Below are 16,025 nucleotides of genomic sequence, written 5' to 3' on the forward strand. Positions count from 1 at the left end.
AGGAAAGAAAGAAAGAAAGAAAGAAAGAAAGAAAGAAAGAAAGAAAGAAAGAAAGAAAGAAAGAAAGAAAGGGAAAGAAAGAGAAAGAAAGAAGGGAGGGAGGGAGGGAGGGAAGGAAGAAAGAAAGAAAGAAAACAACAGGCCAATATCCCTGATGAACATTGATGCAAAAATCTTCAACCAAATACTATTAGGTTGGTGCTAAAGTAACTGTGGTTTCAGACTTTGAACTTTAAATCATTATAACTAGGCTCAGACACATCTTTATTAATCAAAACAGGAACCATTACAATCAACACATTTTTTGCCAATGAGAAATGTTTGTTTATTCCTATATTGTAAAAATCCATGTTTCAGGATTCAATAAACCCTTGGAAATCATTTTCTGCATCCTACTGGTTGTGGGAGTGTTTTCCCTACAAAAAGTTGTTGAGATGCTTGAAGAAGTGGTAGTCAGTTGATGAGAGGTCAGGTGAGTATGGCAGATAAGGCAAAACTTCATAGCCCAATTCGCTCAACTTTTGAAGTGTTGGTTGTGTGACGTGTGTTTGGGTGTTGTTGTGGAGAAGAATTGGGCCCTTTCTGTTGACCAATGCTGCCTGCAGTTGTTGCAGTTTTTGGTGCATCTCGTCTGTTTGCTGAGCATACTTCTCAGATGTAATGGTTTTGCCGGGATTCAGAAAGCTATAGTGAATCAGACCAGCAGCAGACCACCAAACAGTGGCCGTGACCTTTTTTGGTGCAAATTTGGCTTTGGGAAGTGCTTTGGAGCTTCTTCTCAGTCCAACCACTAAGCTGGTCATCGCCAGTTGTATAAAATCCACTTTTTGTCACATGTCACAATCCGATCAAGAAATGGTTCACTGTTATTGCATAGAATAAGAGAAAACAACATTTCAAAACAACATTTTTAAAATTTTTTGCTCAGCTCATGAAGGACCCACTTATCAAGACCCCTTTTTTTTTCACCTTTCCAATTTGCTTCAAATGCCAAATGACCATAGAATGGTCGACGTTCAGTTCTTTGGCAACTTCTCGTGTAGTTGTAAGAGGATCAGCTTTGATGACTGCTGTCAATTGGTCATTGTCAACTTCTGATGGCTGGCCACTACACTCCTCATCTTCAAGGCTCTTGTCTCCTTTGCAAAACTTCTTGAACTACGACTGTACTGTACATTCATTAGGAGTTCCTGGACCAAATGCCTTATTGATATTATGAGTTTTCTTGCTGCTTTATGACCCATTTTGAACCCAAATAAGAAAATTGCTCGAATTTGCTTTTTGTCTAATATCATTTCCATAGTCTAAAATAAACATAAAATAAACAGCAAATAATAAGTCATTAGCAAGAAAACATAAAGCGAGAAATGTCCATTAAAATGATGTATAACATAACCACATTTATTGAAGAACGTATTCCAGTATCAAATGGCAAATTCCAACAATGCAAAAACTGCAATACTTTTGCACTCACCTTAATAGCAAACTGAATTCAACAACACATTAAAAAGATCATTCATCATGACCAAGTGAGATTTATCCCAGGGATGCAAGGATGGTTTGTCATATGCAAATCAATCAATGTGATACATCATATCTACAGAATGAGGGACAAAACTATACTATCATTTCAATTCACGCTGAAAATGCATTTGATAAAATTCAACATCCTTTCATGATAACAACCCTAAAAAACCTGGGTATAGAAGGAACATACTTAGGCTGGGCACCATGGCTCATGCCTGAAATCCCAGCACTTTGGGAGGCCAAGGTAGGTGGATCCCTTGAGGTCAGGAATTTGAGACTGGCCTAACCAACATGGTGAAACCCAGTAGAGATTTTAGAAATCTTACTAAAAATACAAAAAAATTAGCCAAGCATGGTGGTGTACACCTGTGATCCCAGCTACTCAGGAGGCTGAGGCAGGAGAATCACTTGAACCCAGGAGGCAGAGGTTGCAGTGAGCCGAGATTGCACAATTACACTCCAGCCTGGGCCACAAGAGTGAAACTCTGTCTTAAAAAAAAAAAAAAAAAAAAAAAAACATACTTCAACATAGCCCTACATGACAGACCCACAGCTAGTATCATACTCAATGATGAAAAACTGAAAGTCTTTCTTCTAAGATCTGGAGCACGACAAGGATGCCCACTTTCATCACTGTTCCTCAACACAGCACTGGAAGTCCTAGCTAGAGCAATCAGACAAGAGAAAGAAAGAAAGGGCATCCAAATTGGAAAGGAAGAAATCAAATTATCTTTGTTTGCAGATGATAGGATCTTATATTTAGTAAAACCTAGAGACACCACTAAAAAATTATCAGAACAGATATACAAATTCAGTAAACTTGCAGGAAATAAAACAATATACAAAAGTCAACATGCAAAATCAACATATATCAGTACACACAGCTATTATTAGGTTAAAAAAAAAAAGAGAACATGACATATAAAAATCATTTCTAGGCCAGGCATGGTGGCTCAAACCTGTAATCCCAGCACTTTGGGAGGCAGAGGCGGGTGGATCACGAGGTCAGGCGTTCAAGACCAGCCTTGCCAACATGGTGAAACCCTGTGTCTACTAAATATACAAAAATTAGCCAGGCATGGTGGTGTGCACCTATAGTCCAAGCTGCTCGGGAGGCTGAGGCAAGAGAATCACTTGAACCTGGGGGGCAAAGATTGCGGTGAGCTGAGATCGCACCACTGCACTCCAGCCTAGGCAACAGAGTGAAATTTCATCTCAAATAAATAAATAAATAAAAAAAATTAAAATAAATTTAAAAATCAGCCAGGCGCAGTGGCTCACACCTGTAATCCTGGCACTTTGGGAGGCTGAGGTGGGTGGATCACGAGGTCAGGAGTTCAAGACCATCCTGGCCAACGTGGTGAAACGCCATCTCTACTAAAAATACAAAAATTAGCTAGGGATGGCGGCATGTGCCTGTAATCCCAGCTACTTGGGAGGCTGAGGCAGAAGAATTGCTTGAACCCGGGAAGTGGAGGTTGCAGTGAGCCAAGATTGTGCCACTGCACTCCAGCCTGAGTGACATCTCTTTAAAAAAAAAAAACAAAAAACCGAAAAGAGTATAGTTGGATTGTTTATAACACAAAGGATAAAGGATAAATGCTTGAGGGGATGGATGCCTCATTTCCGCTGATGTGATTATTACACATTGTTTGGCTGTATCAAAATATTCCATATGCCCTGTAAACACATATACCTACTATATACCCTCAAAAATTAAAAATAAAATTTTTATAAGTAAATTTTAAGCGTTGTCAAAAAATCTGACTTCTAAGAGTTGTTGCATGGATTGAATGAGAGAACAATGAGTCAAAGTGCTTAGGTGCATACTAAAGAGAGAGCCAGGAGGAAGGCCTTGTCATCTCTAAGACAGGATAGGGCAGACAGAATTATGACATGAGTCCTGAAGATCCATCCCCTTGCCTTTTCTGATATACTTAGAGCTCTCCTCTCTTTTAAGCCACGTATTCCTGACCCTTCCTCATTTCCTCACATGGCTTTGTCCCTCCTCTAGCTTTGCTCTTGGGAAAGGAGCTTGTACTTCTGTTTTTTAATCTGGTTCCTTCATCTGGAATGACCTTCCCGCCACCCTCAGACAAACAGCTTTGTGCTCTGGCTGCAGTCCGTGGAGAGGTGCTGATAAGGAAGAGGGTTTCCTGGATCCCTCTGGTTCATTGTAGCCTCACTTCAATGTGGTACAGTGCAATGTCAAGAGCAGTGTCAAAGGCTCTATTGTGTCTCCCCCACCAACCCCATTCTAGCCTCAGAACATTAGGATTGCTCACACACACTCCAGCTGATGTTGACTGCATCACCTGCCTTCCCTTTAAGGTTTGTGCTTTGTTTTGTTTTTCTGAGACAGGGTCTTGCTCTGTCCCCCAGGCTGGAGTGCAGTGGCGCGATCTTGGCTCACTGCAGCCTTCACCTCCCAGGTTCAAGTGATTCTCGTGCCTCGGCCTCCGAAGTAGCTGGGATTACAGGCACAGTCACCACGCCCAGCTAGTTTTTGTATTTTTAGTAGAAATGGGGTTTCACCATGTTGGCCAGGCTGGTCTCGAACTCCTGGCCTCAAGTGATCTGCCCATCTCGGTCTCCCAAAGTGCTGGGATTACAGGTGTGAGCCACTGCACCCAGCCCTATTTAAGGTTTTTGAGGGATTCAAGCTGTAACTGTTTCTGCCCATCCCATCCCCACTCTCAGTCTCCACTACCAAGCTCTGCTGACTTTCAGGGTCTTGTGTGCTTGAAACCAACTGGTAGAAACAATTGGCTCTGTCAGTATGCTTGTCAGCCAATTGTTAGAAACAACACAGCACAGAAAAATCACAAGTATAAAATAAGTGCAAATAAAATAAATATAGAAAGAATATTCTGTGCTCTTGTATTATTTCTAGCAACTATTCATTTGATCATTTTGGATTTCTAGGCTGACCAATCAGGTAATTGATAATAATTCTCTCATCCACTTTAGTATTTTGACTTTTATTCTATTGTCTAATTGCATTAACTAGCACTTCCAGAACAACATTAAATAACAGAGGTGGTGAGAATCCTTGTCTAGCTCCTGACTTTAATGGGATATTAATAATAATATTGATTGGGCCAGGCACAGTGGCTCATGCCTGTAATCCCAGCACTTTGGGAAGCCGAGGCGGGTGGATCACCTGAGGTCAGAAGTTCGAGACCAACCTGGTCAACATGGTGAAACCCCCATCTCTACAAAAATACAAAAATTAGCCAGGCGTGGTGGCGGGCACCTGTAATTCCAGCTACTGGGGAGGCTGAGGTGAGAGAATCACTTGAACCCTGGAGGCGGAGATTGCAGTAAGCCGAGATCACACCATTGCACTCCAGCCTGGGCAACAAAGGGAGACTTCCTCTAAAAAAAAAAAAAAAGGGAGAGAGTTAGGGCCTTGCATTGGCCTAAGGGAATGTTGTGACAGGTTTGATCTATCCAGGCCATTAAAACATCCTCCATATCAGCAATAAGGCTGTTCTACTTTCTTATCTCATTTCCATATTCACTGGAGTAGCACTTTTAATCTCCTTCAATAACTTTTCCCTTGTATTTACATCTTAGCTAACTATTTGGTACAAGAGGCCTAACTTTCAGCCTGTCCCAGCTTTCAACATGCCTTCCTAACTAAGCTTAATTATTTCTAGTTTTTGAGAATGAGAGATGTGTGACTCTTTCATTTGAACACTTAGAGGCCACTGTAGGGTTCCAACTGGCCTAATTTTAGTATTTTTGTGTCTCAGGAAATGAGGAGGTTCCAAGAGAGGGAGACACACAGGGGAACACCCAGTCCATTCAGTAGTCAGAACACACACAACATTTATAGATTAAATTCACCATCTTGTATGGGCATGGTTTATGGCACCCCGAAACAATTACAGTTGTAACATCAAAGATCAGAGATCAACATAATGGATACAATAATAATGACAAAGTTTGAAATATTGCAAACATTACTAAAATGTGACAAAGAAACACGAAATGCGCACATGCTGTTGGAGAAATGGCCTGATAGACTTGCTAAATATAGGGTTGCCACAAACCTTCAATTTGTAAAAATGCAGTATTTGGCTGGGCACAATGGCTCATGCCTGTAATCCCAGCATTTTGGGAAGCTGAGGCAAGTGGATCACTTGAGGCCAAGAGTTCGAGATCACCCTGGGCAACATGGCAAAAAATCGTACCTATTAAAAATATAAAAAATTAGTGGGATGTGGTGATACACACCTGTAATCCCAGCTACTCAGGAGGCTGAGGCAGAAGAATCATTTGAACCTGGGAAGTAGAGGCTGCAGTGAGCCAAGATCACTCCACTGCACTCCAGCCTGAGCAACAGAGCGAGACTCCATCTCAAAAAACAAAAAATAAATAAATAAATAAAATAATAAAAGAAGACGTCCAAGCACAGGGGGCCCCATTTTATAACAAAACCAGTCCCTGCTTATCTGCAGTTTCACTTTCTGCAGTTTCAGTTACCTGACATCTGAAAAATATTTTTTTAAATGAAGTATTTGCAAAGCCTAATAAAGCAGAGCAATAAAATGAGATATGCCTGAGTTTTAAATTTTGTTTTTCCTTCTTAATTTTTTAATTTTAATTTTAATTTTTTGATTTTTTTTTATTAAAACAAATGTTTTTTGATACAGAGTCTTGCTCTATTGCCCAGGTTGGAGTGCAGGGCACCATCTCAGCTCACTGCAACCTTCACCTCCCAGGTTCAAGCGATTCTCCTGCCTCAGTCTCCCCAGTAGCTGGGATTATAGGCACACACCACCACACCTGGCTAATTTTTGTATTTTTAGTAGAGACAGGTTTCACCATGTTGGCCAGGCTGGTCTCAAGCTCCTGATCTCAGGTGATCCGCCTGCCTCAGCTTCCCAAAGTGCTAGGATTACAAGCGTGAGCCACTGCGCCTATCCTTAATTTTTAATTATACTTTTCTATTTCACAATCGAGTCCCAAGATATGCCTGTGTTTTTTAAGGTGTTCTACATCTACATTTATACATGAGATTGGTTCATAGTTTTTCTGCTGTATGATGTAAAATTTTGGCTTTATGAAACACTGGGATGTTTATCCTTTGGAATATGAGTATGATTGATTGCCTGAATGTTTGAAAGAAGTTGCTCATTAACCTATCTAGTTTCAGCTTTTGTCCTTGAGTATATCTTTTGGCAGCTTTTATTCATGATTATTTATCTGTTTAGATTTTTGAGTCCCAATTGGTAATTTATATTTCCTCAAATATTATCTATTTCATCCAGGTTTTATATTGTATTAGTATTGGGTTGGGCAAGGTATTCCCTTGTAATTCTCATTTCCTCTGTACTGATGGCTATAAACCCTTTCTCATTCCTGATGTGTATATTTATGTCATTTCTTTTTTTGTTTGTTTTGTTAGCTAGTGGTTTATCAAATTTGTTGCTTGCTTCTTGCCAAAGAACCAGATCTTAGAGTTATTCATCAACTATATTGTCTTACTTTTTGGTTTGGTTTTGTTTTTTTGAGACGGAGTTTCCCTCTTGTCACCTAGGCTGGAGTGCAATGGCACAATCTCGGCTCACAGCAACGTCCACCTCCTGGGTTCAAGTGATTCTCCTGCTTCAGCCTCCCAAGTAGTTGGGATTACAGTTGCCTGCAACCATGCCTGACTAATTTTTGTATTTTCAGTAGAGACAGGGTTTCACCATGTTGGCCAGACTGGTCTCAACTCCTGACCTTGTGATCCTCCCACCTCGGCCTCCGAAAGTGCTGGGATTACAGGCATGAGCCACCGCGCCCGGCCCCCAAAATTTTTTTAGAGAGACAGAGTCTTTCCCTGTCGCCCAGGCTGGAGTGCAGTGATGTGATCATAGCTGACTATAACCTCCATTTCCTGGGCTCAAGTGATCTTCCTGCCTCAGCTTCTGAGTAGCTGGAACTATAGGCATGCGCCACCATGGCTGGCTAGTTTTGTTGTCGTTGTTGTAGAGACAAGGTCTTGCTATGTTACCTGGGCCAGTCTTGAACTACTGGCCTCAAATGATCCTCCTCTCTTAGTCTCCCAAAGCATTGGGATTACATGCATGAGCCACCACACCTGGCCAATTATATTGTTTCTGGTTTTGAAATAATTCTGTTTGCTTTTATCCTTAGTCTTTTCCTTTTGCTTTCTTTAGATTTTGTCTTACTGTGACATTTCCCCGTTTTAATTTCCTGCATTGTCTGCTTTTATTTTTAAAATAATGAACTTTTATTCTCACTGAGCAATAAAAGTGTTTACGGCCATGCATTTTCTTGTGAAAACTACTTTGGCTGCATTATATAAATAGTGTTTCATGAGTTATTTTTAGAATAGTCTATAGTTCTGTTTTAAGCTTTGTATTGAAGTATGATACACATACAGAAAAGCAAACATATCAAAATACGTACACTATGGTGAATATTCACAAATTCAACACCCAGATTGAGAAACAGAACATTACCAGTACCAATCACATAATTTGCAGGACCCAGTGCAAAATGAAAATGCTCAGCCCTTTATTCAAATATTATTAACAACTTTGGGTGGGGTGCAGTGGCTCAGGCCTGTAATCCCAGCACTTTGGGAGGCCAAGCACCTGAGGTCAGGAGTTTGAGACCAGCCTGGCCAACATGGTGAAACCCCATCTCTACTAAAAATACAAAAATTAGGCCGGGCGTGGTGGGATCACGCCTGTAATCCCAGCACTTCGGGAGGCTGAGGCAGGCAGATCACGAGGTCAGGAGTTCGAGACCAGTCTGGCCAACATTGTGAAACCCCCGTCTCTACTAAAAATACAAAAAAATTAGCCAGGCGTGGTGGTGGGCGCCTGTAGTCCCAGCTTCTTGGGAGACTGAGGCGGGAGAATGGCGTGAACCCGGGAGGCAACAGAGCTTGCTGTGAGCTGAGATCGCACCACTGCACTCCAGCCTGGGCGACAGAATGAGACTCCATCTCAAAAAAAAAAAAAAAAAAAAAATACAAAAATTAGCCTGGCATGGTGGTGCACACAGCACCTAACAGGTGGGTACATAACTCTGATATTAGAACTGAGGAGGAAAAAAGGCCTGAGAAAAACAAAAAGTATCCTAATTTTGGAAGAACAGTATCAGAGAAAATAATTTTTACTTACCCTGTATATTTTAGTGTGACATTTCCTGTTCTGAGTACTAACTATGGACAACCTTATATGTGAGGCAAAAAAGTAGTGAGTAGAACTGAGAGCCCATTCAAAGAAAAGCAAAAACCACAGCAATGGATGATCTTAACATACTTTCACATTCTAGACCATGTGATGACACTGCTACCACCTATTCTCCTCCTGGTGCCCCCTGTTCCATTGCAGGTATGTACGCTGGCCATGGGCTATGGTAGAAGGAGTCACACATAGTCTCTCATTAGCCTTGGGGATAATCTGCTAAATGAAGAGTAAGAGTTATGTACCTACCTGTAGTCCCAGCTAGTTGTGAGGCTGAGGCGTGAGAATTGCTTGAACCCGGGAGGTGGAGGGTGCAGTGAGCTGGGATCCCACCATTGCACTCCACCCTGGGCAACAGGGCAAGACTCCATCTCAAAAAAAAAAAAAAGTCTGTAATTCAGTTTTGGTTTGTCACTGATTAAAGAGTTGTTTAGGCCGGGCGCGGTGACTCACACCTGTAATCTCAGCACTTTGGGAGGCCGAGGTGGGCAGATCACGAGGTCAGGAGATTGAGACCATCCTGGCGAACACTGTGAAAGCCCGTCTCTACTAAAAATACAAAAAAATTAGCCAGGTGTGGTGGCACGCGCCTATAGTCCTAGCTACTCGGGAGGCTGAGGCAGGAGAATGGCGTGAACCCGGGAGGCGACGGAGCTTGCAGTGAGCCGAGATCGCGCCACCGCACTCCAGCCTGGGTGACTGAGCGAGACTCCCTCTCAAAAAAAAAAAAAAAGGTTGTTTAGAAGAACTTTAAAATTTCTCCAAGAGGTTGACTTCATCAGGCTAAGGACCAAGTTCCTGGTTTCAGGGGTGGAGCTATTCTTTGAAGGAGTGGGTCTTTACTCATAGAATATACAATACGGGTAAGAAACTAGCAAGCTTTATTTTCTCCTCCTGATCTGATACTTAATGAGGAAGAAAAGAGCCAGTGAGAATAGTTAAGGGTAACAGGTTTTTCCTCTCCAGGCAAAGTATAATAGCACACACTGACTGTGGACACAGGGACTGAAGTTGTCTTGTCAGCTGTGAATTCTCAAGGAAACTGGGAAGAAACTGGCTCCTTCTTTATCAAGTCAAGGGAGGCACAGCACTTCTGTCATGGATCTGTTGCCTCACTGTCCTGGAGAAGCAGCCAGGGGGTCCTTTCTATTTATGGGTACAGTTGGGTGCAGTCCTGACATTGAGAATAGTTGGATATTCAGAGGATAGAGATAAGTAACCCAAACAAGTAGTCCATCCATCCTTAAAAAAAATATTGCTACAGAGTGAGACTCCATCTCAAAAAAAAAAAAAGGAATATGTTGCTAAAAACCAATCATACTTTTCCACTTCAAACCTAACATTGGAGCCTAAATTCAAATTACTTTATTATAGTCAACTTATATGAGCCTTATATTTAAGACCTGTAGTTCAAATTTGATGACCAAAGATAGAAAATCTTTTTCAAAGTGTTATTTGCTTGAGGTGGAAGGCCTGTCATTTTGTTTGTTTCTTTAAAACAAGTAATAATTTTGTTTATTCAAAAACAGATCAGGCCAGGCGCAGTGGCTTACCCCTGTAATCCCAATATTTTGGAAGGCTAAGGTGGGAGGATCATTTGGGCCCAGGAGTTCGAGACCAGCCTGAGCAACATGGTGAGACCTCGTCTCTAAAAAAATTTTAAAAATTAGCCTGGCATAGTGGCATGCACCTGTGGTCCCGGCTATTCAGAAGGCTGGGGGAAGATCACTTAAGCCCAGGAGGTCGAGGCTGCAGTCAGCCGTGTTTGTGCCACTGCACTTCAGCCTGGGTGACAGAGTGAGACCCTGTGTCAAAAAAATAAAAATAAAAAATAAAATAGACCATAAAAAGCTTATAACACAGAATTCGAAAGGCATAAAAAAGTATACAGTGAAAAGTAAGTCTTCCTCTCACTCCTAGCTCCCACCTATTCCCCAGAGGCAACCCCAGGTTTCTTGTATATCCTATCAGAAATAATCTATGTAAATATATGTAATCCTTCAAATGTTTTTATAAGAAAGTATACCATATTATGCATACTGTTCTGCTTCCTTATTTTTCACTTAATATTTACTGGAGATTGTTTCATATTAATGCATATAGAACTGTCTCATTCTTTTTTTTTTTGTTTTTGAGACAGAGTCTCGCTCTGTCACCCAGGCTGGAGTGCAGGGGTGCGATCTCGGCTCACTGCAAGCTCCACCTCCTGGGTTCACACCATTCTCCTGCCTCAGCCTCCCGAGTAGCTGGGACTACAGGCGCCCACCACCACACCTGGCTAATTTTTTGTATTTTTAGTAGAGATGGGGTTTCACCGTGTTAGCCAGGATGGAAACTGCCTCATTCTTTTGAAAGACTGCATAATATTCATTGTCTGGATGATGAGCCATACTTTTTTAAAAAAGGTTTTTCTTTTTTTAACAGCTTTTTTAAAGGTAAATTTACACACCATAAAATTCACCTACTGCAAGTATACAGTTCAGTGATTTTTAGTGAATTCATAGTTATGCAGCCATCACCACAATCAAGTTTTAGAACACTGCTCTCACCCCAGTTTTCTTCTTCCCATAATTTATCTTTTAATCATTTAATCAAACTGTTTTTCCTTTCCAGTAATTTGTTTTAACCTTTCCTGAGGTTGTGATTCTTTGTTTTGTAACACTGGGTAGGTTTTGGAGTGGCAGAGATGTGTCAGGAGAGCACCTCGAACCTCAAACAGTGCTGGTACTCTCTATTAAACAATAACTATCGTTCTTTTCATTCAGTTGAAAAAATTGCTGTGAATTTACAGATTGAGGTATAGCATATCCTGAACATTCTGCCAGGGAGTTGTTTGCTCTCCCTCTTTCTTTCGCTCTGCATACTATGATAATCAGAATAAGTAGAGTTTTAAAGATGATAGACAGGTTGGAGAAGATGGATGAGCATCTATCTGCTCTCTCCTTCCAGAAGATGGCTGATTGTGATAAGCATTAGCGAAGTTACAGTGGTTACAGACTGCCCTGGGAGACGTGAGACGCAGAGGCAAGTGACCTCCCCACATTTGCTAGCACCCCATCTTGGACAGGCGCTTACCCTTCATTTAGCAGATCATCCCCAAGGCTAATGAGAGACTATGTGTGACTCCTTCTACCATAGCCCATGGCCAGCGTACATACCTGCAATGGAACAGGGGGCACCAGGAGGAGAATAGGTGGTAGCAGTGTCATCACATGGTCTAGAATGTGAAAGTATGTTAAGATCATCCATTGCTGTGGCTTTTGCTTTTCTTTGAATGGGCTCTCAGTTCTACTCACTACTTTTTTGCCTCACATATAAGGTTGTCCATAGTTAGTACTCAGAACAGGAAATGTCACACTAAAATACACAGGGTAAGTAAAAATTATTTTCTCTGATATTGTTCTTCCAAAATTAGGATACTTTTTGTTTTTCTCAGGCCTTTTTTCCTCCTCAGTTCTAATATCAGAGTTATGTACCTACCTGTTAGGGACATAACTATAGCTGCATGGTGGTGCGTGCCTATAGTTATTCCCTAATGTTCATCTACAGCCTTCTTTATGTTTTATTTTCTTCTTTCTTTCTATTTATTTATTTGAGATGGAGTCTCACATTGTTGCCCAGGCTGGAGTGCAGTGGCATGATCTGGACTCTGCAACCTCCGCCTCCCAGGTTCAAGTGATTCTCCTGCCTCAGCCTCTGGAGTAGCTGGAATTACAGGCACTTGCCACCACGCCCAGCTAATTTTTTGTATTTTAGTAGAGATGGGGTTTCACCATGTTGGCCAGGCTGATCTCGAACTCCTGACCTCATGATCCACCCATCTCAACCTCCCCAAGTGCTGGGATTACAGGCATGAGCCGCTGTGCCTGGCCCTTTATTTTTATTTTTTAAAAGTATGGAAGGCTTCATGAATTTGCATGTCATCCTTGCACAGGGACCATGCTAATCTTCTCTATATCATTCCAATTTTTACTGTATGTGCTGCTGAGGTGAGCACATTTTTACCTTCCAAATGAGTAATTCTCCAATCAAAATTTAAGTAGATGAATCCTGTTCTCTTCTATCTCAACAGGAAAGAGAGGAGAGCAGATTGCATGATCAAAACAGGGCCCTAGGGGAGAATGGAGGAAGGGCTTACGTGCTTTCCCTGGTCCTGGCTCCTAGCAGTGGTATCAGACACACCCAGGCTGTTCAGGGGAAAAATGTATCTGCACAAGGAAGTCACTGCCTGGTCAACCTGGGTTCTCCCTGAGGTGATGCTCCCCTCCTGCTGGGAAGCACTCTTGTGACTCAACTTGCAGAGAGGAGATGACTGTCTAGCTAACACATCTATGCGCTCAGAAATTTAAACTTCGGGGCCAGAAAGAAGAGGAGCCAGGGGAAATCTCTGTAGAAGGTTGAAATGTCAATGGGCCATTGGATACAGATGCCCTTGCTAGAGCTGCCTTGTGAAGGGAGGCCTCTGGGTGTCTTTCCATGAACTCATATCTGAGAAGAGCCTGACCACTGTTTCCCAGGGGCCTGTATGTCTGTGATGTGACTTTTCTGCAGTTTCCCCTTCTCTTGAAGGAGATCAAACTCTAACACCAGTGAATGTATGGGGGTGTGGAGAGCCAGAACAGAGACTGGATTTCCCTTTCAGAAGGACTTCCTTGTCCCTGGGCCAGCCTGGGCTAGGCCAGCGACCCTGAACTCTCAAGGCTAGGATGTCTGTGCCTTAGTTTCCTATTGCTGTTGCAAAAAAACACCACAAATTTGTGGTTTAAAACAACAAAAAATTATTACAGTTCTGGAGGTCCGAAAGCGGAAATGAGTTGCACTGGATTAAAGTCAAGGTGTTAGCTGGGCATAGGAGCACATCCCTATAGTCCTAGCTACTTGGGAAGCTGAGACAGGAGTTATCACTGGAGCCCAGGAGTTGGAGTCCAGCCTGGCCATACTGACATGTCCCATCTCTTAAAAAAAAAAAAAAAAAAGAGTCAAGGTGTTGGTTCCTTCTGGAGGCTCTGAGGGGAGGATCTGTTTCATTGCCTTTTTCAGCTCCTACTGGCCTCCTCTATTCCTTAGCTTGTGGTCCCTTCCTCTGTCTTCAAGGCACATCACTCCAACCTCTGCTGTGTCGCTGAACAATTGTCTCGTTGTCTCCTACTGCCTCCTTCTTACACAGCTGTCATGATTACATTGGTCCCACCCAGATGATTCAGGATAGTCTCCCCAACTCAAGAGGCTTAATCAACATCTGCAAAGTCCCTTTTGCCATATAAAGTAAGATTCAGCTGGGTGCAGTAGCTCATGCTTGTAATCCCAGCACTTTGGGAGGCTGAGATGGAAGGATCCCTTGAAGACCAGGAGCTTGAGATCAGCCTGGGCATCGTAGTGAGACCCTGTCTCTACAAAAGCTTTTTAAAGAAATTAGTTGGAGGCTGGACACAGTGGCTTACGCCTGTAATCCCAGCACTTTGGGAGACTGAGGCAGGTGGATCACTTGAGGCCAGGAGTTTGAGACCAGCCTGGCAAACGTGGCAAAAACCCATCTCTATTAAAAATACAAAAATTAGTCAGGTGTGGTGGCGGGTGTCTGTAGTTCCAGCTACTCCGGAGGCTGAGGCAGGAGAACCGCTTGAACCTGGGAGTTGGAGGTTGTAGTGAGCCGAGATCATGCCACTGCACTCCAGCCTGGGCAACAGAGCAAGACTCTGTCTCAAAAACAAACAAACAAACAAAGAAAAAATTAGCTGGGCATGTTGGTCTGCACCTATAGTCCCAGCTTCTTAGGTGGCTGAGGCAGGAGGATTGCTTGAGCCTGTGAGGTCAAGGCTGCAGTGAGCTATGATCATGCCACTGCACTCCAGCCTGGGCTATAGAGCAAGAAGACACTGTCTCTAATCAAAAATAAAAATAAAATAAGATTCACAGCTTCTGGGGATTAGAATATGGACATATTTGGTGGGGGCATTTTTCAGCCTACGACACCTCACACCCAAGAGCAATCTACCCAGCAGCTTCCCATGCAGTGCTGAGGCCAGGAAGAGCGTGGGGCAGCATGATTTTTCCCATGATTTATCTAAACAGCTCTCCATTAGGCTGTTTTCAAACTTTTGCTATTAGGAGCAATGCTGCTCATATATCCTTAGGATACACTATTTGAAGAAGAATTGCCAAATTAAAGGATATATGCACTTTAAATCTATTTTTGGCCGGGTTCAGTGGCTCACATCTATAATCCCAGCACTTTGGGAGACTGAGATGGGAGAATCAATTGAGCCCAGGAGGTTTTGAGATCAGCTTGACCAACATGGTGAAACGCCGTCTCTACCTAATATACAATGACAGCAAAAAAAAATTAGCAGAGCGTGGTGGCACGTGCCGGTAGTCCCAGCTACTCAGGAGGCTGAGATGGTAGGATGGTTTGAGCGCAGGAGGCAGAGTTTGCAGTGAGCCCAGATCACGCCATTACACTGCAGCCTGGGAGACAGAGCCTGACCCTGTCTCAAACAAAACAATCATTTTCTTGGTCAGGCACTGTGGCTCAAACCTGTGATCCCAGCACTTTGGGAAGCTGAGGCACGAGGATGGCTTGAGCCCAGGAGTTCGAGACCAAATACAAAAATTAGCTGGGTGTGATGGCAAATGCCTGTAATCCCATCTACTTGGGAGGCTGAGGCAGGAGAATCGCTTGAACCTGGGAGATGGAGGTTGCAGTGAGTGGGGATTGTGCCACTGCACTCCAGCCTGGGCAACAGAGTGAGATTCTGTCTCAAAAAAAAAAGAAAGAAAGAAAGAAAATTTAAATATTAGCTGGGTGTGGTTGTTTGCGTCTATAGTCCCAGCCACTCAGGAAGATGAGATGGGGAAATCATTTGAACTTGGGAGGTTGAGGCTTCAGGGAGCTGTGATCGCACCAGTGCACTCCAACCTGGGCAATAGACTGTTTCAAACAAAACAAAACAAAACAAAAACCTATTTTCCTGCATCTCTGCCAACATTATCAACTTTTTAAATATTTACCAATTTTATAGGTGAAAAATGGGATTTCAGTATAGTAGGTTTTTTCTTTCTTTTTTTTTTTTTTGAGACGGAGTCTCGCTCTGTCGCCCAGGCTGGAGTGCAATGGCACGATCTCAGCTCACTGCAAGCTCTGCCTCCTGGGTTCACAGCATTCTCCTGCCTCAGCCTCTCGAGTAGCTGGGACTACAGGTGACTGCCACCACGCCCAGCTAATTTTTTTGTATTTTTAGTAGAGACACCGTTTTACCGTGTTAGCCAGGATGGTCTTGATCTCCT

Source organism: Mandrillus leucophaeus, unplaced genomic scaffold (genome assembly GCF_000951045.1).
Source record: "Mandrillus leucophaeus isolate KB7577 unplaced genomic scaffold, Mleu.le_1.0 Scaffold622, whole genome shotgun sequence".
Classification (NCBI taxonomy): domain Eukaryota; kingdom Metazoa; phylum Chordata; class Mammalia; order Primates; family Cercopithecidae; genus Mandrillus; species Mandrillus leucophaeus.